Source organism: Schistocerca cancellata, chromosome 5 (genome assembly GCF_023864275.1).
Source record: "Schistocerca cancellata isolate TAMUIC-IGC-003103 chromosome 5, iqSchCanc2.1, whole genome shotgun sequence".
In the NCBI taxonomy this organism is placed as follows: Eukaryota; Metazoa; Arthropoda; class Insecta; order Orthoptera; family Acrididae; genus Schistocerca; species Schistocerca cancellata.
In genome coordinates this window covers 549,889,165-549,904,457 of record NC_064630.1, presented here as the reverse complement: position 1 = coordinate 549,904,457, position 15,293 = coordinate 549,889,165, and the positions used below count along the sequence as shown (strand labels likewise).

The window sequence follows — 15,293 nt, the reverse complement described above, 5'->3', positions numbered from 1 at the left end:
AACCTGCGACCGTAGCGGTCGCGCAGTTCCAGACTGTAGCGCCTAGAACCGTTCGGCCACCACGGCCGGCCTTCTGGAAGGGACGAAGGCCTTTCTCCAAACTCTAGACAGAGTTATCCAGACAGTTATGGGTGGACCTACAGTTATCGCGAACTCTGAATCCGGGCGCAACATGAGATTTCAGACATCGGCAAATCTTCACCATAGGCGAAGGAAGCGAGGAAGTTCCTACTCAGCCCAGTCTCAACATTTTGTAAACATTTAACATTTTTCTAAAAATTTTAACTGGTTTGTGAGCTCTTTTCAAGACAGTAGAAAATAATTATATAGTTCACACAGAAGTAACCACCACCCCTCACCAATCACCCCGATTCTTTAAAGAATCCTACTTATATACAGCTTGAATGTTTATGACGTCATACTCCCGAACCGTATGTCGAACAGTGCAATTTTGTAGATACATTCAGTGGTGTATGTGGATGCTGTCGGGAAGTGTGTTGCGGTCAGAGTTCGTGGTAAAGAAGTTATGTATTATAACATCATATAAACAGTAAAATGTAGTTTAATTATTTTGTGGGGAGGATCAGCGAGAAAAAGTTTCTAAAAGATGTGAAGTTCTGTGTAAAATTTGTCGGAAGTTTCTAAGTGATCTCATTGTCAATTGCTAGACGAATATACTCTGGGCAATTTGCGAGCCGTGAGTTATGCTGCCACATAGTTTCTAACTGTAATACTTGTCTTATTATGCTAAAGCTTTAATGTAAGATTATACCTCTTACAGAGCATATTGTTACCTCAATTCGAATTTTTACGTTCGGTCGATAATTATATGAGATACTGAAAAATGAAATTTTTGTTGGCCCTGCTAGCCTTTAGATAAGCAACATGCAATTGCGTCTGAGTGAATGTTTTAGCTGTTTCGCTATAGTGAGTAGGAAGATGATGAGAAAATATTTTATAATTGCAAACGATGAAGTACATGTCTTACAAAACCGCGGATATAAAACTGTATCGATGTTCTATAAAGCTTAACGCCAATATCGTCTCCCTGGTACAGACCTAGACGACATGCCTTTGCACAGGCTTTATACAAATGGCAAATAAAATGATTCCAACATTAACGGTCAGTTTCAGAAGCGCATTACTGTTAGGCCTTAAGCAACTGTGGCAAAGGTGAATCTTTCTTTTAATAAGAAGTATTAACACTTCATTTAACGAGATAAGAAGAAAATTTTGGTAACGATAGTAATTTCGGGATTTTAACCGGGCTTCCCTTCAGTGCGATTACGACGTTTTTCTGCGGTGACATCTAACGCCGCGACCATAAATACCTATGGCGTCAGCTGCCAGACACGGATAAATCAGAAGACTGCGTGCTGCTCTCGGAATGTGACAGTCAGCAGCACCTTCTGCGACAAAAAACGTACACGCTGGAGCCAGCGCTGTGAGCGCTTGTGAGGTCTCAATCACTGAGGAGAAACATCTCGTGTAACGCGTGGATCTTGCGCTGTCGTTGACTCATGCCACGATTTAACAACTGGAAAACTTTCACACCAACCTCAACGGCGTGAGAACGTTCAATAATAACTGATCTTGTCACCTTACATCACTGCTGTTTTTGCTGCAAGGGCACGTGCAGCTTTGTCCTGGCCTGCAATGAATACGGTTCCGAAGCAGCTTTCAGCGAATTCTCGAATTCTAAAGGTGAGCAAGGCAGTTTCTTGAGAGTTAACGTAAAAAAAGAATCGGCCTGGTGTTAGTAGGAGTCGCAGACTGAAGGTTACGTTCAAATATTATTAAGTATATAGCAGTTCATCCATCCATGAATCGCGAATCTCAACAATTTCTTCCTGTTATCGACCTTGATATGGCAAGATATCGGTCCCAGAAATTTCAAGACTTTCTACAACTTTTTAACTTCACGTTTCTTGATTTCGTGATAAACTAAAAAAGACATATTTTTGAGATGTTATTGCTTATTAACAAATTTTATACTTTTTCCTTTCGTTGTAGAGTGAAACCTTACCTATTGCCAAATTCCATCACTCTAGACAAATGCGAAATACCCCATAGGTTTTGGTGAGTCAGTTTCCGACCGTCAATATACAGGGGGACAATTATTGAACCACACGAAATAAAGTCGTCAGAACTTCTGAACGGTTTTCGTTACGACGTTCAAACTGCACGGTCGGGCGCGGGGCATGATGGGAATTAGTATGCGCATGCATCGTCTGGTTTAGCGACGAAGTCCACTTTCATTTGGACGGGCGCGTCAATAAGCAAAATTGGTGTATTCGGAGGACTGACAATCCGCATTTCGCGGTCGAGAAGTGTCTTCACCCTCAAGGGGTGACTGTGTGATGAGCAATGTCCAGTCACGGAATAACCGGTGCGATATTCCTTGATGGCACGGTGACTACTGAATGGTACGTGAAGGGTTTGGAAGATGATTTCATCCCCATTATCCATGATTTCGACAAGATGTGGTTCATGCAAGACGGCACTCGACCCCCATCGAAGCATGAGTTTGATGTCCTGGAGGAGCACTTTGGGGACCACATTCTGGCTCTTGGGTACCCAGAGGCCACTAGCAACGGTCTCGATTGGCCGCCATTGTCCGGATCTGAACACATGCGACTCCTTTTTGTGGGGCTATATTAAAAACAAGGTGTACAGCAATAACCCCAAAAGCAATGTTTAGCTGGAAACAGCCATTCAGGAGGTCATCGACAGCATCGATGTTCCGACACTTCAGCGGGTCGTGCATAATTCGTCTGCGCCCCATCATCGCCAATGACGGCAAGCATATCGAACATGTCATAACCTAAATCCGAATATCTGTGGTGACGTGTACTTGTTGAATGAACTGTGTGCACGGCGTAGTTTGTAATTAATTTACGTTCTCTCATATAGTTCAATAATTGTCACCCTGTATGTAACATAAATGGCCGTATCTTTTGGTTGGATTGACTTAGAAGCTTACGTTTATACAACCGAATATAAATATATATTTCAATTTCATAGGTCTAACAGTTCCTGAGGAAATAGTTTTTAACAGTCTGACGGAAAGACAGACGAACATACAGAGTGATCTTATAAGAATTCCGACGAGGTTCGGAACCATAAAAAGAGAAGCTAAGGCCACTACAGCGTATGGGCAGCATATAGTGGCAAAGCTTCTTCGTGCTGTCAACTACTGTTGTGTACCATGGAACTTAAATTGGAAGAGACAAGTGGCAGAGAATCAATCTAAAGTGATGTTTGTTCAGCTTGTAAGATTTTAGTACCAAGCATTTTCTGGGAATTTCAAATGGGCTGGCACTCATCACCTCGAATTAAGTGAAAGATTAACTCCATTTGAGTGCCTTGAACGTTTATTCTTTAATAGGAAACAAGTTTGGGCACTTTTGCACTATAATCTCAATATTAAAGAAGAAAATTAATCACTTAAAAACATTCTACACCAAACTGTAAGTGATGAATCTACGAATAAATTACAACCCCCTACGTATGGGTCCCAAACAGTTCGCTCTCCATACCTGAATGGAACGGTAAAGGCCAAATAACCGGTACAGTGGAACATACTCTTCGCTATGCACCTCGTAGTGGCTTGCAGGGTACAGATGTAGATGTAAAGCTTTAAACCCATCAAATACTGATGCAAGGGATGAAGTAACTCATTTACCTAGTATCGCAATTCGAAGAACAGCATGTGTCACACATATTATAAATAAATTTCGAATGTAACAATCAAGCAAAACGATCTTAGCAATCACTTTTGAAGACACGAAAGGAGCCTAGCTAGTACAGTTACAACAACTAACTTAGACTGTGTTCGCTCTGGTGTAAACCAGGCTTTAACTGACAATGACGCGAGAGCTGGCGCCCAGGTAGTTTCCGCGAGATGTTTACCAACGGCCTGTGGGCGGGTGATGTTCGCCGTAGTCCGCAACCGGAGGTGGTGGGCTGGTCTCCCCGTAAGCCACGTACAGTGGATTTTCGAGGAGATTCGCAATGCACTCAGATTTACCAGTGACGTTAGATATTTTTCCAGTAACACGAAGCGAAAAATAACACGGTAAGTCGGCGTAGGAGACAGCATTAAGAGAGACGAGCATTCGCGTGAGAAGGGGATGACTAATGATGTTGCGGCTTAGTGCATGTGCGCATGATTAGGCAGCGGACAAGCCATTAGCGAGTTGCAGAGGGGTTTACGTAAGAGACGGGCTTATGTGGTTCTTCAAGCAAAGTGTCTTCGCAAGAAGTTTAAAAATTGTCATGATATTTTGCGACTCTTGCAACCCCTCCACGTCAGATCGCACGTCCTCTGACACTAAAATAGAAACTACGAACAAGGCTGTGTAGAGATTTATTAAGTTACACATCAGTGCCAGGTGTCACAATATTTAATTTACGGTGATTAGCAATGTTGTAGTTTTATATATGGAAAATTGGCTCATCTTTTCAGACAAACCGACGTTTCATCTGTCTGGTAAAATTAATTGCCGTAATGTAAGAGTTTAGGGTCGCAAAATCCCGGCGTCGCCGTCAAACATGGAAGAGACTTACAGAATCTGAGTGTGTTTTGTGCCGTTTCTATTCACGAAGTTTACTGAACTACTTTTTGCGGAGGAATTGTTCCAGGAATGTCATACCTGGACAAGCTGCAAAATTAGTTGTTTGCTCAACTTTACAAAGATTCCAATGATATCGTTTTTATGCTTGACGACGCCCCGCCTTAATTTCACCTTGAAACTGAGTGCCGGAGCGCAAGACTCGAACTAGGGACCTTTCCCTTTCGCAGAAAAGTGTTCTAGCAACTTGTAAGAGGTCCATGATTAAGGAATTTGTTGCTATCGCACTCGAGCAGATGTAATTTCGATGGATCGCTCGCGCTGCCTGCGATTTGTAAGCTATATGAGAATCTCAGACCAGAGAGCAGTGTTGTCTGCAGTAGTAACTGTGTAGCTGTAGGAGTAAGTAGTAGATTGCAGTCGTGTGTGTCGAGTTGGCTGGGCCGGTCGTGGGGAGCGATTGCAGAGCCTGAGCGGTGTAGTATAAGGTAAAAGCAGCCTTGCGCATATGTAGATTGTAATATCAAGTCCCATGTAAATGCTTTTAAAAAGAAATGTCTTAATAATAATCTCTCTCATAAAAAGTAACTTTTGACAATCATTCATTTCAAATTAAAGAATCTACTAATTTCTCCAGTCCTTGGTCATCCCGATTATTGAAAATAAAAATCAGTTGTTTCTTTTTATACATGACAAATCTATCAGCCAGCATTGCACTCGGCTGTGCCACAAAAAATTCTTGTAGGAGCAGATATATATGCGTTATCCGGCGACCTTATTGAGGTAAGAATTTTCAATTTATTCAGAATGATCTTTCAGGGCCGTGACGCAGCACTGCTGACATCCAAAATTCACCAGTTTAAATTCACAGTCATTATTGAAAGGTTATAAGTGAGTGTCAATTTTATTGAGAGGTTAGTCACATTGTATTATTGGTAGGTTACCGAATTTATCTGTTGGTAGGTTACGCTAAATGTCAATGTTATGGCTATATTTTTTACTGTTGGGAGGTTTCGGAACTTTTACTGTTGGGAGGTTACACTAAATGTGAATATTATTCATATTATTTTTCTGTTGGGGAGGTTACAAACTGAGCAACGCAAGCACGACCCATCCACATAGCTTTGCTGTGTTACATTCTGGAAACATTCCCTTGGCTCTGGCTAAGCCATGTCTCCGCCATATCCTTTCTTCCTGTAGTGCTAGTCGTGCAGTTTTCGCAGAGAGGTGCTGTTAAGTTTGAAAGGTAGGTGACGAGGTACTGGCGGAAGTAAAATTGTGAAGAAGGGTCGCCAGTCGTGATTGCGGAGCTCAGTTTCTAGAGCGCTTGTTGCCCTCTAAAGCAGGGGTCTCCAAACTTTTTAGTCTGCGGGCCACATTGACTCCTCCAAGAAGTCTAAGGCGAAAGGAAAGATGAAGTCGCAAAAATCTAAAGTTGTGGGAATAGCTAGCACTGAAACGAACTGTGATTCTTATTTAATTACATAATTTTGATTGGTGGACGTACCTGACCGAAATTCTGGCGTATTTTATTCTGGCGAATTTCACCGACAAAAAAGTGTGTCACTGTACATTCTTCACGAAAGCGTCCTGCAAAGTTAACGAAATCTCAAAATCATTGTTAGCAACAATATCACTGCAAGACGTAACAGAGGTAGAGTATGTCAACGCATTGTTATTTCAAGCGGCGCAACAATAAGTTTAGTTATATAGTCTTGTAGCGAGTAGCAGAGCCAATGTCGCGGTGTATTGGTCGCGATAGGCCTCGACAACTCAATTGTTGGTAGTATAGGTACCACCTCAAATATTTGGCGGGCCGGACACCGGGAATGTCCGGCGAGCTAACGCGGACCGGTTTGCCGTAGTTCGGAGACCCCTGCTCTAAAGCAAAGGTCTCAATTTCTAGTCTCGGTCCGGCACAGTTTTAATCTGCCAGGAAGTTTCATATCAGCGCACACGCCGCTGCGAGTGAATATTTAATTCTGGAAACAGAGGTGGCCATCAGGATCTTGTTCGTTGTTTTTGGTCTCCCAGGTCACCAGACCTCACAGCTTGCGACTCTTTTCTGTGGGGATACATAAAAGAGCCTTTGCCCCACCTATGGCAACTATTCTTCAAGATCTGTGAAATCGAACTGGTGAAGCTGTCCATTAAATAAACAGGGACCTGTTGATTAGCGTTTGGAATGAGATTGATTGCCGTTTCCATGTTTCTCGAGCAATTCGTGGTGCTCTTGTAGAACGGGGATAGTATCTGTCCTTCATCTATCCCGTGACATGCGCGATGTGTTTCTATCTTCCACAGTTTGTGTGTAATAAACAAGTGAGACGTGCTGTTGCTTTCTGAGTCGGCCTGCACTCGCTGGACAGCTGCCTGGCGCTGTGGCTGCAGGGGTGAGAGCGAGGCGGTGGCGACCGGACGCCGCGTCGTGAGCTGGGGAGGCGCCGCCCCGCGTGGCCAGACGTGAGCCGACTGCCGCCTCCTGCCACGGCGCTCCGCTCGGCCTTACATCACTGCCCGACCTCACCTTGGGCTCGCGCAATTGCGCAAGCGCCGTACAATTCCTCGGCGCCACACCTTGTACACAGATGCCGCAGCTAGGGCAGATTTCACGAAACCTCGCCGAACGCTCCGGCAGCTAGCCTGGTTCTGTGAGGCACGGAATGGAATCATCCGGTCACTCAAATTCTACTCATCAAAAATCACACTGTTCGATACATCTGTAAGGTTACGGTGACTAGCGCGCATTAAAACGTTCACTCTGAAGCTGTACATTTTTTCCACATTTATAGTAGTCTTTCCATCTCTGCAGAACTACTTAACTCAAAATGGGCTATTTTCCTATGTTAAAATGTGATTTAGATCGTTATTCAGAGCTATTATAGGACCCAAGTCGCACTTATAACGGTCAATATTCTCACAAAATCTCTTATTTTTATGTAATCAAAGCTCAAAAATAATTAAATATAAAGATTTGGTCGCGTGATCGTAAAACGCTCTGTTATTGCCTGACGCTCTGGTGACGTCACAGACTATAAGAAAGACGAGGCTATACGTGAGTTACAGGAGTGTTAGCCGTAGTTACTAGGTTTTTGAGAACCTTATCTACAAATAATTTAGCTGTGTAGTGATGCAAAACGCATTCACAACTTTTAAAGGAATTTTTTGATCTCCGATAGTGGAAACCTTAAGGAAATTGATGCGTTTATGCTCTACTCATTTAGAGCGGTGATATGTGGGAAAATGGACATTCTTTTCTCTGCTCCCTGCAACATCATCAAACCCGCTCAAAACTACGGAACTGTGAACTTTCGCAAATGGATCCCTGTATTATAATTAGATTGTCGACTATTAGACGTGAAATACGACCCAAAGCACAATAACATTATTCTTGGCAAATCTTAGTGCTCTTTTCCGCTATACAAGATTGCTCAGCAGAGGTACGACCACAAGCATGGGCTCTGTGAGCAACGGATGGTGCATGTAACTGCGGCTAAGAAAAACCCAAGTTCGAATTCTGGAAGGGTCATATATTTTTAAAAGTTTTACACGAAATATGAGTATTGCATTAGCAAGAACTAATTGTAGCAGTTGTTTCGATGGTGGGATGTACTGTATATACCTTCGCGTTAGTCGTATATAGCTTCACGTTAATCTTCATCTGAGAAATGGACAATTGAGGGCAGATCCATCTACTTTGCTTACAAGCAAGTATTGCGGATACCACCATACTCCCGCAGTACAACAAGGTGTAGGGCGATGAGGTTTTGTATGCAAAGAGATGTAAAACATGAACAACACGCAGGTAACAGAAACGTAAGGGCTGAGCTGTTTGTGAGTGTAAACTAACGTCAGTTTCTGAAACAAACTTAACTTCATCTTATGTAAGATGATGAAACTACAAAAGCTTAAACAATAAGGATCCTAGCTGGGCAGTACAAAGATAAAAAAAAGATTGTTTCTAATAAAGTAAAAAGTGTTTCGTCACATTAATGTAAGAGTATCTTTTTGAACATGACGTATGTGAACAGCTGAAAACAAACAAAAATAATTTTTCAAGAGTTTTTATGGATGTATTTGTACAGTGTGCCACTACATACACTTGTAAGCCATTTTCCGAAGCATAAATTCCAAAACAAGACATTACTGTGGATTAGTTTTATAACAATAGAAGCAGCGAGCTAGCCAGTGACGTCACAGGCATCACATGACTCCCCATCTCTGTTTTTATAAAAGAATACTGAAATTCAAGAAGGAAAACAGCATGTTATGTGCATAAAATTACATAATTAACCATTTAAGACGATTTCCAGAAACAGTCAGATACCCTATTCTCTACTATCTGTTTTGTATGTTGTAGTCTGTCCATTAAATTTACAGCACCGTAAACGAGGCATGCTGCAAACGTCAGATCAGCGCAAACTACATGCTCCGATATGGAAACGCTTGGCATCGTATGAGGCAATGACGTCATATACATTCTTCATACGAAAGATTTCTCAGCGCCTCCCGAATTTTTTGTGAGAAGGCTGTGCTCTGCCTCGAGTAAGGAGGAGTCATGTATAGCATGCAATACAACCCATCAGCTTTTACAGTTGGTGTCATTTGTGAACGTCATGTTTGTAATTCTTTCATGGAGGAATAATACAAGGAGTTGTCTTGATGTTAGAAACTTGAAGCCCAGAGAACTACAGACCGTGACGTGTACGTCACATCACGTGGCACTACCGATCTTTAACGAGTGCCAGCATCCGTCTCCGGCGGGAAGCAAGCAACTATTTCAGGTAGTTTAATAATTCTTGACTGCGCGTTTAAATGCGTGCAAGCACGAGACAAAGTTTAGTGTGTGTCTTTTCAATTACATATTTATTTCCCGTAGGCCCTGCACGGATGCGAATGTTAGCTACGTGTGGCGGACAAGCCGACTTGGATGAGGCCACGAGTTCGTTGCGAGGTCCGTGTATCTCGTGGGCCTCGTTTACGACGCTTTAGTCATAGGGTGTAACAAGGGGAGTTGTCCTAAAGTCACAAACTTTAAGCCAACATGCGTCATGTTGGTTGCCACGAACTTAAGCTTCTGGTGGAAGTGTTTTTGGTTAAAAATGCCAGGCCACGTCATGCATGGGTGTAACAATCGCTTTGGTAAAAGTCTAGCGCGTAAAGCAAAGGAAGCACATTTAGTTCGTAAGTGCACTCGTTCGAGTGACATTTTCTTCTATACAGCGTGGTCAGAAACAGCCAGCCTGAAAAGATTGTACGGGCGTTGCGGGCTGAGCTGCGTGACAAATAATTATTAAGAAAAATATTCGTTACGCTGTGCCGTTTCCGAGCTAATTAGAATTGAATTTAGACAATCAGGCCGCTGCGCGCGCGTATATGATACCGCACGAGATTGCTCCGCCTGTGGCTCGGGCTCGATCCTTACTACCATCCCATTTCGAATTTTTATATGACTCTCTTGATCGGTTTTAGGAAACCAAACGCACATGTTTGGCGGCCCCGTCTCTAGCGGGCCGCGGACCGCTAGAACTTGCGCGTGAAACGGCCTGATTGGCTACATTTACGGCGGTACGTAATTAACTTTTTTGTTAACAACTATTTCTCAGCACGACCTACACCGCATCGCCCTTACGAGCTCTTCGGGCTGATTCTGACCCCTGTATATAAGGATTTTGGTTGCACTGTTTACTTTTACTGTAGGAGTTTAATCTACAGGGTGGTCCATTGATAGTGACCGAGCGAAATACCTCACGAAATAAGCGTCAAACGAAAAAACTACAAAGAGCGAAACTGGCGGGTTCCCGGGTTCGATTCCCGGCGGGGTCAGGGATTTTCTCTGCCTCGTGATGACTGGGTGTTGTGTGGTGTCCTTAGGTTAGTTAGGTTTAAGTAGTTCTAAGTTCTAGGGGACTGATGACCATAGATGTTAAGTCCCATAGTGCTCAGAGCCATTTTTTGAACGAAACTCGTCTAGCTTGAAGGGGGAAACCAGATGGCACTATGGTTGGCCCGCTAGATGGCGCTGCCATAGGTCAAACGGATATCAACTGTGTTTTTTTAAATAGGAACCCCCATTTTTTATTTCATATTCGTGTAGTGCGTAAAGAAATATGAATGTTTTAGTTGGACCACTTTTTTCGCTTTGTGATAGATGGCGCTGTAATAGTCACGAACATATGGCTCACAATTTTAGACGAACCGTTGGCAACAGGTAGGATTTTTAAACTCAAATACAGAACGTAGATGCGTTTCAACATTTTATTTCGGTTGTTCCAATGTGATACATGTACCTTTGTGAACTTATCATTTCTGAGAACGTATGCTGTTACAGCGTGATTACCTGTAAATACCACATTAATGCAATAAATGCTCAAAATGAAGTCCGTCAACCTCAATGCATTTGCCAATACGTGTAACGACATTGCTCTCAACAACGAGTAGTTAGCCTTCCGTAATGTTCGCACATGCATTGACAATGCGCTGAATGTTGTCAGGCGTTGTCGGTGGATCACGATAGCAAATATCCTTCAACTTTCCCCATAGAAAGAAATCCGGAGACGCCAGATCCGGTGAACGTGCTGGCCATGGTATGGTGCTTCGACGACCAATCCACCTGTCATGAAATATGCTATTCAATACCGCTTCAACCGCACGCTAGCTATGTGCCGGTCATCCATCATGTTGGAAGTACATCGCCATTCTGTCATGCCGTGAAACATCTTGTAGTAACATCGGTAGAACATTACGTAGGAAATCAGCATACATCACACCATTTAGATTGCCATCGATAAAATGGGGGCCAATTATCCTTCCTCTCATAATGCCGCACCATACATTAACCTGCCAAGGTCGCTGATGTTCCACTTGTCGCAACCATCGTGGATTTTCCGTTGCTTAGTAGTGCATATTATGGCGGTTTACGTTACCGCTGTTGGTGAATGAAGCTTCGTCGATAAATAGAACGCGTGCAAAAAATCTGTCATCGTCCCGTAATTTATCTTGTGCCCAGTGGCAGAACTGTACACGACGTTGAAAGTCGTCGCCATGCAATTCCTCGGGCATAGAAATATGGTACGGGTGCAATCGATGTTGATGTAGCATTCTCAACACCGAAGATTTTGAAATTCCCGATTCTCGCGTAATTTGTCTGCTACTGACAGCAGCTAAAACACCTACTTGGGCATCATCATTTGTTGCAGCTCGTGGTTGACGTTTCACATGTGGCTGAACACTTCCTGTTTCCTTAAATAACTTAACTATCCGGCGAATGGTCCGGACACTTTGATGATGTCGTCCAGGATACCGAGCAGCATACATAGCACACGCCCGTTGGGCGTTTTGATCACAATAGCCATACATCAACACGATATCGACCTTTTCCGCAATTGGTAAACGGTCAATTTTAACACGGGTAATGTATCACGAAGCAAATACCGTCAGCAATGGCGGAATTTTACGTGATACCACGTACTTATACGTTTGTGACTATTACAGCGCCATCTATCACAAAGCAAAAAAAGTAGTCCAACTAAAACATTCATATTTCTTTACGCACTACACGAATATGTAATAAAAAATTGGGGTTCGTATTTTAAAAAACGCAGTTGATATCCGTTTGACCTATGGCAGCGCCATCTAGCGGGCCAACCATAGCGCCATCTGGTTTCTCCCTTCAAGCTAGACGAGTTTCGTTCTTTGTAGTTTTTTCGTTTGATGCTTAGTCTTATTTCGTGAGATATTTGGCCTGGTCACTATCAATGGACCACCCTGTATATATTTGACGTTATATTTCCTATCAGTCCAAGTAAGAGGGGCGAACTCTGTGTTAAGGAAACCGACGAAACATACCAAAATTTGTTCTCTGCGTTTTCGTGAAAAGGGCGTAGACTGGACATCAGTTTCGTCAGTCCCTACTCAAAAAACTGGATTACCAAACCAGCCTGTCTACATCACACACTTCTGTTCTTCGTTATTCAAAACGTATGACAAAAACAAAGTTACATTAACGTGGCCAAATGCGTCTTATTACTGGATCAAATATGCATTTGGGACCAGAGAAAGTCTGAAAATCCTTTCCCGACACTATCCGTCGCGAAAGCACTGTATCTTTTACCATTTAAAATAACTGTTGCGTGCACACGACAGAAATAAGAACCAAGAAGCAATCGTGAACACGAGTCTACTGGTGTTTTGGGGCATATCACATGACGGCGTCGGTTTCATAGCAAAAAATGCGTTTATGCTCTACTCATTTAGAGCAGCGAAATGTGCAACAACGGACATTCTTTTCTCTGCTTCCTTCATCGTCATTAAACGCGCTCAAAACTACGGAATTGTGGAACTTTTGCTGTCTGTAGCGCCAACTCCCTCTCGTTATACCTCCATGATTATAGCGAACGTTAAAGGTTACCTGTCGTTGTCTTCGTTCCGATCGTAAACTTTCACTAATTTACTTCAAGTGTGTATAATTCCATTTCTTTCTGAGCAATTTTTAATCGTACGTTGTTTCTGGTATGATTTTTGGTTAAATAATCCTTCACGTGAACTATGACTGTAATTTTGATGTACATATTATCGTATTGTTTCTGTGGCATATTCGTTTGTTTTCTTATCGTACTGTGTTTACGATACAATTTGTGTTTCAAAATGTTCAAATGTGTGTGAAATCTTATGGGACTTAACTACTAAGGTCATCTATCCATAATTTGTGTTTCAGTAGAGTTTCTGTATTGAGACTGTGCTGTATCAGTCGTGATTTCTGTATTGTGGAATGGATGGCACAGTTATATACAACGCGCGAATCTTGTAGCAAGAGGCGAGGGATCGTAATTCACCTACAAATTGTTTACAGAAATTAGGAATCACAGCTGATTATTGTAAATGCAAATACGCCGTACTCATATGAAGTTGAACAAGCCCCCTCTTTCAAGAACGTCTGTTTCATGGGGCACTGCAGACGTGATAATTTGTGGCGATCCATTAGACGTGGACCTTTGTTCGAAAGGTCGAGTCTGCCTTGGAACTCACCATTATGTTAACTAATCACTGTCAGGTAAGTTTCGTTTTTGCAATGAATCTAATTTTCTTATGTTTTACGTTGTCTAATATACCTGACAATTTTCGATACTGTGTTGTTTTGTTTTCGTTATTTACGTTAGGCTTTTCATTTTTGTCGTTCCGTTATTTTTCGCTTTTTGTGACTATATCTTGTTCTTGTCTCTCTTGCCTTTCGTGTATTTTAGTATTACTGTGATTCTGAGGTCCTTAGTTTCCTCCCATCCAGAAACATTTTTTTGCCGTTACCCAGTTAGTTTCTAATTATTTTTTTTTTTTCATTAAGAATCCGGCGCTTCTGTAATTCGTGGATACACCTCGGCGCCATGGACACGTTTACGACTGGTTATCGCCATTTTGAAACCGTGCGTGTTCTATCTACGCGTCTGGTATGACGTCACTGGTCAAAGCTGACGGGTGAAATCGTGCACCACAGTTGAGTCGGCGTAAGTTGACCCCTGACAGTTGCAGTGGGATTGGCACGATAGCTTCGCCAACCTCAACGAAGAACGTAACGCGATTTTGTGAACATCTCTACGGGAACGCTTCAGCGTTGTCATAGCACTGTAGACAGCTACTATTTTCGCCTACAGCCGTTAGCGCTTCGCAGCTGGAAGTTCAAATGGTTCAAATGGCTCTGAGCACTATGGGACTTAACATCTTAGGTCATCAGTCCCCTAGAACTTAGAACTACTTAAACCTAACTAACCTAAGGACATCACACACATCCATGCCCGAGGCAGGATTCGAACCTGCGACCGTAGCAGTCCCGCGGTTCCGGACTGCAGCGCCTAGAACCGGCAGCTGGAAGTGTTGAGAACTGCCAGGAATGTACTTACGCCGTTTCGAATATAGAATTTATCCAGAAGGAGAAACTTCTACCACCACACGGAATTCCCCACCGACAGGATCGTAGCTTATGGTTTATCGTTCCTTCATATTGCTGTTCGCGTTGTCGGGCGCCTATCATGTGAACACGGAATCGATGGGATCAGCAGAGCCGTACGCAGCGCCTTGCAGAATCTCACAGCCCCACGCGAACAGCACCCGCGAAGACACGTACATTGTTCGTTCGCTGCACAACCACGTCACATAGCTTGATTCAGAATATTGGTTTGGTTTCGGTAAAGAGAAGCACCCAGTCAGTGTGACGATGTCTGGAGCCCCATCGACTTTGTCTATAGTGACCACTGTTGCGGCATCCCATGACGCGGCAGCAGAGAGCGAGATGCGGCGGACGACAACATTGAACGCAACAGTTATGCCACGTCTTCTTTTAAGACAAGTCTCGGTAGTAGTACAGGACCACGATGAATGTACGAGTATCAGTGTGTGGAGAAGAAAAACTCGTATTTACGGAATGCCTGGGTAAATTTCAACCTTACTGTATGGAAAATGCGTGTGGGACAGTCAAGTTCTATGTTACACTAATATTACGACGAATTTTAAGAGATATTTCTCTTAAGTTTTATAATCTATATTTTAATGGTAAATAATTAACTAGGCAACTCTGAGTAATTAGCTAGTTAAATTCCAGATATGTCTCAAATCGCTCAATAATGACACACTGTGAACACACAACCCAGTGATGTTTTAAAAATGTAACAGGCAGTGGCAATAAATCACTCTACATAATAGCAGCTGAAGTAGTTACATGTGACTTTA

The 15,293-nt window shown here is 42.8% G+C and overlaps 1 protein-coding gene across 5 annotated transcripts in view; it reads right to left on the bottom strand.

The window, feature by feature from the left end:
* The window catches only part of LOC126188882 (kinesin-like protein KIF21A), a 486,465-nt gene that overhangs the window by 338,253 nt on the left and 132,919 nt on the right, over positions 1-15,293 (bottom strand). The gene's annotated exons all lie outside the window — the stretch shown is intronic.